General features: G+C 52.8%; 1 pseudogene; it reads left to right on the forward strand.

The window, feature by feature from the left end:
- The first annotated feature begins 10,602 nt into the window (after nucleotides 1–10,602).
- On the forward strand, nucleotides 10,603–10,700 carry LOC129516692 (small nucleolar RNA U3; annotated as a pseudogene).
- Nucleotides 10,701–11,054: the final 354 nt, after the last annotated feature.

Here is an 11,054-nt window from a genome sequence, read left to right on the forward strand (position 1 = left end):
CGTCAGCTCTCCCCAGTACCCACCTTCCAGATCATTCTGATGCAAACCACAGACATCGTATTATGTTATCTCTCAGTGCCTCGGCACCCACGTCTAGAAGCGGGGGCTACCCTTGCCAGCCACATCGCCTCAGAACCTAGGTTTTGAGAAGTCCAATCTGTGCCAGGCCCCGGCCGGGAATGCCACCCCGCAGGCCAGGCCCACCTGTGGAATGTGGCAGGGAGACGACGGACGACGGAGTGCTGGGCCTGGCCCCAGGGTGTTAGCTCCAGAGCTGGGTGCTAGACGGAACGGGGGGGGGGGGGGGTGGACCCGGGGAGCCTGAGGAAGGCGAGAGAGTCACAGACAAAGAACAGGAAAGGAGGCTCCCCAGAGCTGACCGGAAGTGCTGCTCTACAGCCCGCCCGCCATCTTCCCGTCGTCTCCTATCAGAGCTGTGGACGCCCTGAAATTAAAAATGGGTCTAGGGGGTGCCCGGGTGGCTCGGTGGTTGAGCGTCTGCCTTCGGCCCAGGGCCTGATCCTGGAGTCCCAAGATCGAGTCCCACGTCGGGCTCCCTGCATGGGGCCTGCTTCTCCCTCTGTCTGTGTCTCTGCCTCTCTCTCTGTCTCTCTCTGTGCCTCTCATGAATAAATAAATTAAATCTTTAAAAAATAAAATAAATAATAAAATAAATAAAATAAAAATAAAATAAAATAATAAAATAAAAAACATGGGTCTAGCCGCTCACTGCCCCCCTGAGAAGGGCGCAGAGTCCAGCCAACAGGCAGCCGGAGCAAGTGGCCCGGTCACCTGAGGCCCCGGCTCTGTGGCTCTGGCCTGACCCAGGACGCCTGGCTCAGAAGCATGACAGGACTCCTGTCCTCTCCATAAATCTGAGACAGAACGAGGAAGGACAGCTGGAAGAGGAGAGTCTCGTGTCCATCATGTAGCCTTTTAAAAACGATGTCGGGGATCCCTGGGTGGCGCAGCGGTTTGGCACCTGCCTGTGGCCCAGGGCGCGATCCTGGAGACCCGGGATCGAATCCCACGTCGTGCTCCCTGCATGGAGCCTGCTTCTCCCTCCGCCTGTGTCTATGCCTCTCTCTCTCTCTCTCTCTCTCTCTCTCTCTCTGTGACTATCATAAATAAATTAAAAAAAAAAAAACCGATGTCGCTTGTGAATTCCTGAAAAATAGTAATTGTGCCTCAGGCTTCCGCAGACTCTCGCGGTGTCTCTACCACGGTCGCTCAAACCTCGACACTAACTGAGTTTTAAGCCAGATCGGTCTTCGTCGTGGGGGCTCAGGAGAGAGTCCTGTGAGCACCAGGGCACGTCGGGCAGCACGCCTAGCCTCCCCCCGGGTGCTGCTGGCAGCCCTGCCCCTCCGCGGGGACACCAGCCACGTCTGCAGACGGTGCCACACGGTCCCTGGAAGCCAGGCAGCCCCTGGGTGCGGAGCCCCTGAGCTACACGGCAGGGAGCAGGGAGCAGGGACAGGGAGCAGGGACAGGGAGCAGGGAGCAGGGACAGGGCAGGGAGCAGGCCACTCGGTGACTCGTGTCTTCCTTCCTCCCATCCGCCTTGAATCCCTCCTGAAGGAGCCGCTCACTTAACCTTGCAGATGAATCAGGGGCGAGTGCGGGCCGGGAACCTCTTCAGAAGCCTGCAGTTGGGCGGTTTTAAGGATTTTGATCCAACTTGCCAGTTGTTTGGCGATCATAGTTGCTATTTAGATTTCAGATGTATAAATGATATATATGTATGTATTTTTTTTTTTTTTTGCAGGCTCCACACAGGGAGCCCGATGTGGGACTCGATCCCAGGACTCCAGGATCGTGCCCTGGGCCGAGGGCAGGTGCTAAACTGCTGAGCCATCCAGGGATCCCTATAAATGATATTTAAACCAGAAGTGGCTCAAGTAGCTGTAAACCAAACCATCAAAGCCAACAATCGTGGCCTGTAAGGGACTGAATTCTGTGTAAATTTTTGTTTTTCCAACATTTAGTTCTACAAAACTAAATGTTTAAAAAAACAAAAAAAAAGGGATCCCTGGGTGGCGCAGCGGTTTGGCGCCTGCCTTTGGCCCAGGGCAGGAGACTGGAGACCCGGGATCGAATCCCACATCAGGCTCCTGGTGCATGGAGCCTGCTTCTCCCTCTGCCTGTGTCTCTGCCTCTCTCTCTCTCTCTCTGTGACTATCATAAATAAAAAAAATTAAAAAACTAAAAAATAAAAAAAATAAAAAATAAAAAAATATTTTAAAAAACAACAACAACAACAACAACAAAAAAACCAAGAGACTATCTCTGGGGTTGGGGACAGGAATGAGGCTACATACATCTCATGACATTTTTCCTGTGTCCTCTGAGAACCTACGTCTCGATTTTATAAGCCTTGATGGGAGGTTCCAATCACCTTCTTATTTTACATGTTTTTCTTTTTTTTGGTTTTATTTTATTTATTTATTTATTTATTTATTTATTTATTTATTTATCATTCCTAAATGAGGCGAAACACCCTTCAGGATGTCTCCATTGCAGCAGAAACTATAATAGCTGTGGGACAATTGCCATCCGGCTGAAAATTTAGAATTTCCTGGAGCTACCAGTCAGACATTTGTCTTCCCCTGATGACTCCAGCTGACTGTGGTCTCACTCCCTCCCCAGCCATTAGGAAGTTAAAGCGTCTTATTTGAACCCACAGACCCTGGGGACCAGAGAAGTTCCCCAGGTTAACAGATCTTTAGGCCAAAGGCAGGCTGGCCCGAGTCACCACAGAAATGCTCCCCACGGCACCCTAGACGCCCTGCAGTCTGTTCAGGGCACAAGTTTCCCCAAACCTTGAGGGCCTCGTGGCCATGAGGCCCTGCTCAGCCACGTCAGGGTCAGCACCCACCTGCAGGCGGTTGTCCCAGAACCCGGGGCCCCTGTCCAAAACAGAGGCCCAGGTGCCACAGAGGCTCTGTGAGAAGCATCTTAGTTTGAAAAACTATTGGAGGAAGGGAAGGCTGCCCTGAGGACCCTGCTGAGGAAAAGTCTTTACTTCCCGAGATACCTGGGTGGCTCAGCGGTTGAGCATCTCCCTTGGTGCAGGGCGTGATCCCAGGGTCCTGGAATCGAGTCCCACATCGGGCTCTCCACAGGGAGCCTGCTTCTCCTCCCTCTGCCTATGTCCCTGCCTCTCTCTCTCTCTATCATGAATAAATAAATAAAATCTTAAAAAAAAAAGAAGGAAGTCCTTATTTCCCAAGAAGTCAGAGTGAGAAAGCACAGGCCCGGGGCTCCTGAGGGTGGGCCTCGTCAGTGCTCTGGAGGCCGTAGAGCCTTCAAAGGTTAAGGTATGGCATCTCCACAAGTTCCCAGCCACAGTGCAAGGGTTTCTTTATAAATGAGCTGTCACTTGAGCAAACAGAGAGCAGAGCCATGAGGTAATGAGCTGAGAACAGGCGGGGCTGATGCAGAACGAGAGCAGGGAAGGTGAGTGTCTGTAGCTCTTGGGGGGAGGCAGGGAGGCCCTGACAGGATGTTTTCAGGCTCACTTGCCTCTCAAATGTGCATGAGGTCGAGCCTCTCTGAGGTCCTGGGCTCAGGGCTGCCTGTCCCCATGGCCACACTGGGGTGGAGGTGGCACGACGCCTTCTCCAGCGGCACATCCAAACTGCTCCGTGCTGTCAGCCTCGCTGTGTTGAGTCTCCAGTTCCAAACTCCACCCTGGAAGGTGGAAAAAAAGTCTCCTCGGTCAGAGACTGAGTCACAGCAGGAACGAAGGCAGAAGATGGAAATGTTAACCTTTCTACTTCCTGAGCAGAGCAGTGAAAAGGAAGACTGTTCGGAAGGAGAGGGACTCCGGACACACACTGGGCTTCAGTTTGGCAAAGGGACGTGATGTGCCCGTGGTCGGGGCTCCCGGGGGCCGGGGCTGGGCAGCACTGACCCCCCGGGACAGGAGAGGCATTCAGGCCCCTGGGATCGCACAGGGCTGGCGGGATCAGCCCCTTGCTGGGTGCCCCAGCCGGGCTGCCCTCTCCCGCGGTGGGGAACAAGGCCAGGCCTTGGGGGGCTGCCCCAGACCACACAGTAAACCCCACTTGCTGGGCCCAGCTCAGTCGAGTGCCGCCACAGGGACCCTGGGGACTTGAACAGAAGCCCGTGTCTTCCAACAGAGGGGACTTTGTTTCCTGGTCGGGCCGGGCTTTTTTCTCCTCTCTCTTCAGGGGTCACAGGGGAGGGGAGTTTATGTTATTGTTTTTTTCCAGCTTGGCAACACTATAAATGTGAGAGTTCACGCTGACGGGAAAGAGATGGCATTTTCTCTGAGGACTGGCTGCAGCCATCACCCACTGCTCAGGCCCTGGCCCCAGAGCGTTCTCCTCCTCCTCTGAGGAGACAGGAGGCCTCACAGACGGTGGTGGCCGAGACTTCACCCAGAAGTCAGAAGTGAGAAGCTGCCTGCTGAGGTGGTGCCACCTGGTTTGAGAAGCACCTGGAGACCTTCCTATGGCAGCACCTGGGCTTTCCCTCTGCGCCTGACGCTCAGACCTGGGCCTCCGCCGGCCCGGCCTGCCGCAGCCCAACTGTTAATGGCCTGGCCCTTACCCTGCCCCAGATGAAGAATCTCTCTGTGCCTAGAGTTTTCACAGCATCTTGGTTAACTGTCGTCACAACAAATTCATTCATTCATTCATTCATTCATTCATTCATTCATCAATGTGTAGCGATATTCAGGCTCTGAGGCCAGAGAGGAGGATGGGACAGATACAGAGCGATGAGCTACTGGGGAAGGCAGTAAACAAACAATTATAAGCAGGATGAGTAAGTGGCAGCAGCAACAACAGTAATTACCACTAATTATTAAGAACTCATGGTGTGCTGCGCTCACTTATCCTCCCGATTCCAGTGCCAGAGGACTCATATCATCCCAACCGTACAGAAAAGGCCGAGGAACTTGGCCAAGGCCACAGTTGGTAAGTGTCAGAGCTCAGGTGACAGTCTCAGAAATGCCCCCAAAGACTCCTCCCCCAGAAAGACCCCCAAAGCCAGCCCTCAGCTTCCAGAAGCCTCGGGGAGGCTGTCCTCTGTGGGTGATACTCAAACCACCACAAAGCAGAAATGCACCAGATGCAGAAGCCCATGGTGGACCCCCAGGAGCCCCTCTGGGGGTCAGGCTGCTGGCCCAGCCCTGGCCCGTTGTGTAGGAGCAAAGCCCAGTCCTCCTAGGAGTTTAAGCCAGGCTTAGGGAGAGACCAACACTGCTGACTAGATTTCTGCCCTCCCACAGCCCAAATCATATGAGGACCCCATCTTGCCAAGGCAGGGTCCCAAGGATCCAGAGAGTCAGGGTCTGCTTTGCCAGAAAGACTGGTCCCAACCAGGTGCTTCAAGAAGTGACAAGGTGGGACTGCCACGTGTTCATAGCCAGCACCCCAGGCCCCCACTTACAAAGACAGGCAGCAGAGCTTGAGGCAGGGACTCACATTGTTGAGGGGGAGCCCGACGTTCCTGGGGGCTGGAGCCCAGGAGACAAGCAGGACCTGGGAGCACAGGGTGGAGTGAGAGGTGAACCCAAGTCCCATTTGAACCCCCAGGAGAAGGTGTCCATTTGGTTTTGTCTGTTAGACAAGTGAGATTAAGAGAGGGTGGGTGGGAGGTAGGGGTAACTGGGTAATGGACATTAAGGAGGGCACTTGATGGGATGAGTACCGGGGTGTTATAATATATGTTGGCACGTTGAATTTAAATAAAATATTTTTTAAAAAGAGGGTGACCCAGAATCTCCAAAGAGCAATAATCCAGGGATAGAACCAAAAACCAAAGCCCAACATATCAACTGAGGTTAATAGCTATCAAACCCGGAAGTCAGTAGGGAGTGGAGGAGGCATGGGGGTGCCAGCACAGTGGCTGCTGTGGAGGAGTGGCTGCTGGTGGAGTCCCTCCTCGGGGTTAAGAAGAGGATCAAGGGCGGGGGCTCTGTCCACCGTTCTGCCTTGACTCCAGGGAGAATGTTTTCCTCATTTTCATAATCTCCTTCTCTGCCCTACCAACAAAACCAAACCATGAACCATGGCTTTCTCGAACCCACAGCCCACATCAGTCATCTCCACAAACTGCTTTTGAATCCAAGTGCTGGGAGGACGACCCCTTGAACAGCAGCAATGGCTCAATAGCAAGAAGACCCAGTAGAACATGATCCCCAGAATCGGGGTTCCTGTCGAGCAAGCACCCTGGGGAAGGTTCCGTGGGGAGGCCGGCAGGGGCAAGTCAACAGCACCAGCAGGGCAGCACCTCATGGTAGGGGGAAGCAGGGCAGGGGGAGTAGTGGAGATGCAGTCAGAGAGGCCACAGACTTCCAGAGGCTGTGCCCAAGGCTGTCATTTCTTCTAGATGCAACGAGAAGCCATTGGAGGGTTTGAAGCAGGAGAAACACATGATCTGATTATAAATTTTTCCTCAACAGTCACACTGGCTCGTGTGTGTAAAGGGATTGGAAGGTGCATCAGAGACAGTGGTAGAGCAAGGAGCAATATTGCCATATTTCAGGTGACAGGTGAGGGTGGCAGGGATGTGAGCCATGGGGTAGAAATGCAGACAGGAGGAGGCCACAAGATATACTTTGGGGATAGACCAACAGAACCCGCCTACACCTATGAATAAGGTGTAGAGGCTGAGAAACAGAAGAATTGAGGATGACGTCTAGGTTTCTGGCTTGAGCAACTGGGGAGACGATGGTGACATTTCCTAGGAAGAGAAGACTAAGATGAGATGGAGGTTCATTCGTTTGTGGTGGGAAATGAAGAGTTCCCCAATTTGAATGTGTAGAATTTGAACTTTCTGTGACACAGCCAAGTGAAGATGTCAAAAACGTGATCTGAGCACCTAAATAATTAAGTGCATTAATGAATTACACACCATTGAAAAATTCATGAGTCCATACCAATAATGAATTGATGAGGAAGGAGAGAGGGAAGCAGGGGCGCCTGATTGGCTCGGTTGGAAGAGCCTATGACTCTTGACCTTGGGGCCATGGTCCAAACAAAAACATTTGGTTGGGTTTTTTTTTTCTTCAAAATTTTGTTTATGTATTCATGACAGACACAGAGAGAGTGGCTGAGACACAGGCAGAGGGAGACACAGGCTCCATGCGGGGAGCCCGATGTGGGACTCGATCCCAGGACCCCGGGATCACACCCTGAGCCGAAGGCAGACGCTCAACCACTGAGCCACCCAGGTGCCCCTCCAGGTGGTGAGTTTAAGCCCTACCATGGGTGTGGAGATTACTCAAATAAATAGATGAACTTCTAAAAATGTGAAAAAGAAAGGAAAGAGAGAAGGAAGGGAGGGATGGATGGGGGGGGAAAGAGCTCTAACTTAGAGCGGCATGTCAAGAGTTGACAGGTCAACGTGTCGGCAGTGCTGGAGTTAGAAAAGCATCATTTTCCAACCATCCCAGGAACGGATAGATCAGACAAGAAGTATCAGTGGATGCTAAATCTAGAGGTAAATTCTGACGAATGACAGGAGGTTTGCGTGGTTTTAAGGTGTCTCCCCACAAACCATGTGTTAGTTATGAGGAAAAGGAAAAAAAAAAAAGCAGTAACTGCATAGTGGGGAACTCAGCACCTTGACAAGGTGATCAAAATTAATTAACATCCCCAGTGAGAGACACTGTGTGCTTCCAGATGGGACACTCCGAGAAAACCACACACTAACCCAGGTAGCGTGTCAACAGCGTGTAACCTGGCCCCGATCAGGAGAAAACAGCAGGCGCTCCCAAAATGAGGAATATTCTATTTAACAAAATAGGAGGGGACTCTTCGCTCCAAAAATTCAAGGGGTCGTCCTCCCAGCACACCCATTTTTTTGGGTGTGTGTCCAAACCACACACCCGGAGCTTCTGGAGATGCTGTGAGTCGCTCAATACCAAGCCACGGTCTTGAAGAGACCATGGAAAGATTCCAGATAAAATGAGGCCCACGGGACATGACAATCGAATGCTAAGTCTGGTCCTAGACCAAATCCTGCGCAGAAGGTGAAAAAAATGCCACAGAAAATACTTCTGGGTTAGCCGACAAGACTGAAATGGGATTGGTGGAGGTGAGCAAAGTGCCAGAGCCACGCGAAATTCCCTGAGGTGGATAACTGTGCTGCGTATGCGAGAGAATACGCTTCACCCCTAAAAATACCAAAGTGGTTTGGAGTAAAAGGCCATGATGTGTGTGTGTCACACACAAGTACATACAAACAAATGGTGTCAACATCCACATGAGGTGAATGTGGCTACAGGTGTCTTAGGTGCTATTTTTATTTTTGCAATTTTTCTAAAAGTTTGAAATATCTTCAACCTAAGGGACTTTTTATTGCAACGGAGTCCAAGGCCTGGCCTTCCAAGGAGAGAACTGGACTAGAGGCCGAAATGCAGGAGCCATCGGGACATAGATGGCATTGAAAGTCCCGAGGGGAGCCCCTGGGTGGCTCAGTCGGTTAAGCATCTGCCTTTGGCTCAGGTCATGATCTCAGGGTCCTGGGATCGAGCCCCGAGTTGGGCTCCCTGTTCAGTGGGGAGCCAGCTTCTCCCGCTGCCCCTTCCCCTGCTTGTGCTCACTCTCTCTCTCTCTCAAATAAACAAAATCTTAAAAAAAAAAAAAAAAGTCTTAAGAACAGGTGAAGCTAATGGAGGAGACATCAAAGGTGAAGAGAAGGGGCCAGAACCACGTCTGGGGAACGCCGGGGTTCAGAAATCAGACAGAGACAGCAGGGCCGGCCAAGATGACAGAGGGGGAGGCGGGTGGAGGGGAACCAGTGGGGTGAGGTGTCATGGAAACCAAAAGAAGACAGTGTTTCAAGAAGGAGTGACTAACTGGCAGATGTTGCTAAGAGGTTGCCCAAGATGTCGACGGAGATGCGACCACGGAGTTTAGCAAGATGGAGGTCACGGGAGGCCTTAACAAGAACAGGTCAGTGGGTTCACGGGGGAAGAGGCCAGACTGTAGTGGTTCCCAGAGACCACACAGGGCGAGGAAGTAGAGCAGCACCAGAAACCCCTGCGGTCGGTTCCTTTCACTTCCTGCCTTAGAGGGGACAACTGTCATCTGTTTGGTCACCAAGGATCTGCACCTTCTGTGCTTGGGCCCACCCCACCCCCTGCCCCACCTTGTGAGGCGGAGCCCACATCTCACTACAGGAACCTGAAGGGCCAGACGCCGGCTTCTCCAGCTCCCTGACAGGCAGGGACATGGCCCGGGCTTTGTCACCTACCGGAAGAAGCTGGGAGAGCTCAGGAGTTCTGGCAACGGGCTGGGGTGGTCCTAGGGGCAGGGCCTCCAGTTTCTAGAGACAGCAGGCCTGGCCTCTGTGTTGGGGTGCCCAGTGTTGTGGTGTTGGCTGTGGGCCCCTCAGCCGAGCAAGTGTTTCTTTGTCATATGGGTCCCATGGCTCCTGCCATGGGGTGCTATCCCCGGGGTGCAGCTTCCAAACCACACACCCGGAGCTCCTGGAGATGCTGTGCGTTGCTCGGTACTTTGTTAATCAATCCTCTCCCTGCTTCATCACCCAGGGCTCGCAGCTATGAACCCTGACTGAAAGAGGATCTTGCCTTTTCTTGGCTAAAGAGGGAATTCCTTTAGGCCCTCCTCCCAAATTCTGCCTCTCAAGGGCCTATCAAGTATCCGGTGTCCTTAGCCAATGGACAGCGTGGCCAGAGCCTCCCAGGGGTCACACTCCTGAGGATGTCCCTCAGCCCCGATACCTGATGCCTCCATCTCTCCTTTTCAGATCTCAAGACACCGCCCACCTCTCTAACCATCACGGAGGCACCATGTCCCAACGTGGATATGTGTGCCGGCTCCTCCACTTTATCTTGGCTTTCTAGAAAACAAGCTCTAACCACCACCCCTTCTCCAGAGACTCTTTGGAGCCTGTGGTTTCCTAGCTGTTTTGCTGCTGAGTGTAGGAAAGGAGATAAGGGAAGTGCACAAAGCTGAAATACTTCCAGAAGCATCTAGTAGGTTTGTCTCTTATTAACACTTGAGTTGGCTGGTCCCTGCCCAAAATTGGACTATGTCTGTCATCACCGTGGGCTGGAGCCGGATGAATCAGACCCTGTAGATCTAGGAAACCCCCAGGGGGTCTCCCCTACCACACTTGGCCCAGATCCCAAAGCAACCGAAAGGACCAGGATGGATTCCCAACCATGACACTGACAGATGCCAAAACCGCACACGAGAGCCACCTCCTCGGTCCACTGAGTGTCCACATTGTGGGACTTTTTCCCCTCACATATGACTGTGTCTGAAAGCCTGACACCTTCCCAGAAGCCGCCCCCCACTGATTACATGTGTGGCCTCTGAGGGTTCACAGCGACCGGGGGCTTGGAGGGGGTCAGCATGGACGGCGAGACACGCTGCGCTTGTCCTGCTCCCATGAGCACAAGATGGCCAGGTCATGCTCTTTTCCAAAGAGCTCTGTTGCCACATGCCTTATCCCCTGATGCGCCACAACTCGCTCTGGAGTGGGAAAGGGCCGAGATGGTGTGACCCAGCTGGGAAGCGTGAGACCCAGAGAAGGCGAGAAGGGCTTCCAGGGTAGCAGAACCGTGCACCACATCAGCCCTGGATGGCACCGCCCAAGACTATACTTTCAGGGATCATTTCCAGAGTTTGTTACAGGAGAAGTTTCTCTGAAGGTGTTGATGGCACCACCCGCCGTGCTTGCCTTCTGGTGGTAAAGGCTCCTATTTCCTCCCTTCTGTCCTTCCCCTATCAGCCAGGAAATAAGGCATTTTTGTGGAAGTGCCTAGTCCTCTGAGAGTCACCAAGGCAGGGGTATGAGCGCTGGAATCTGAACAAACCTAAGGAGGTTGTAGCTTTGCCCTCTAAGACGTCGCTTGTTCTCCAAACAAAATTTGTTTGTCATCTCCTGGGTCACTGATCTCCTTCTCCTGGTGGGAACTGGTCTACACCGAAGCTGGTGCATCTTCGCCCCCCCCACCCCCCCATGGAACTGCTCTAAAGGAGGCTAGACACAGGGTGGGGGTGGGGAAGTAGAATCACCCATGAGGCTAGAAAATACCACCCACC

This window comes from Nyctereutes procyonoides, unplaced genomic scaffold (genome assembly GCF_905146905.1).
Source record: "Nyctereutes procyonoides isolate TBG_1078 unplaced genomic scaffold, NYPRO_anot_genome, whole genome shotgun sequence".
Classification (NCBI taxonomy): domain Eukaryota; kingdom Metazoa; phylum Chordata; class Mammalia; order Carnivora; family Canidae; genus Nyctereutes; species Nyctereutes procyonoides.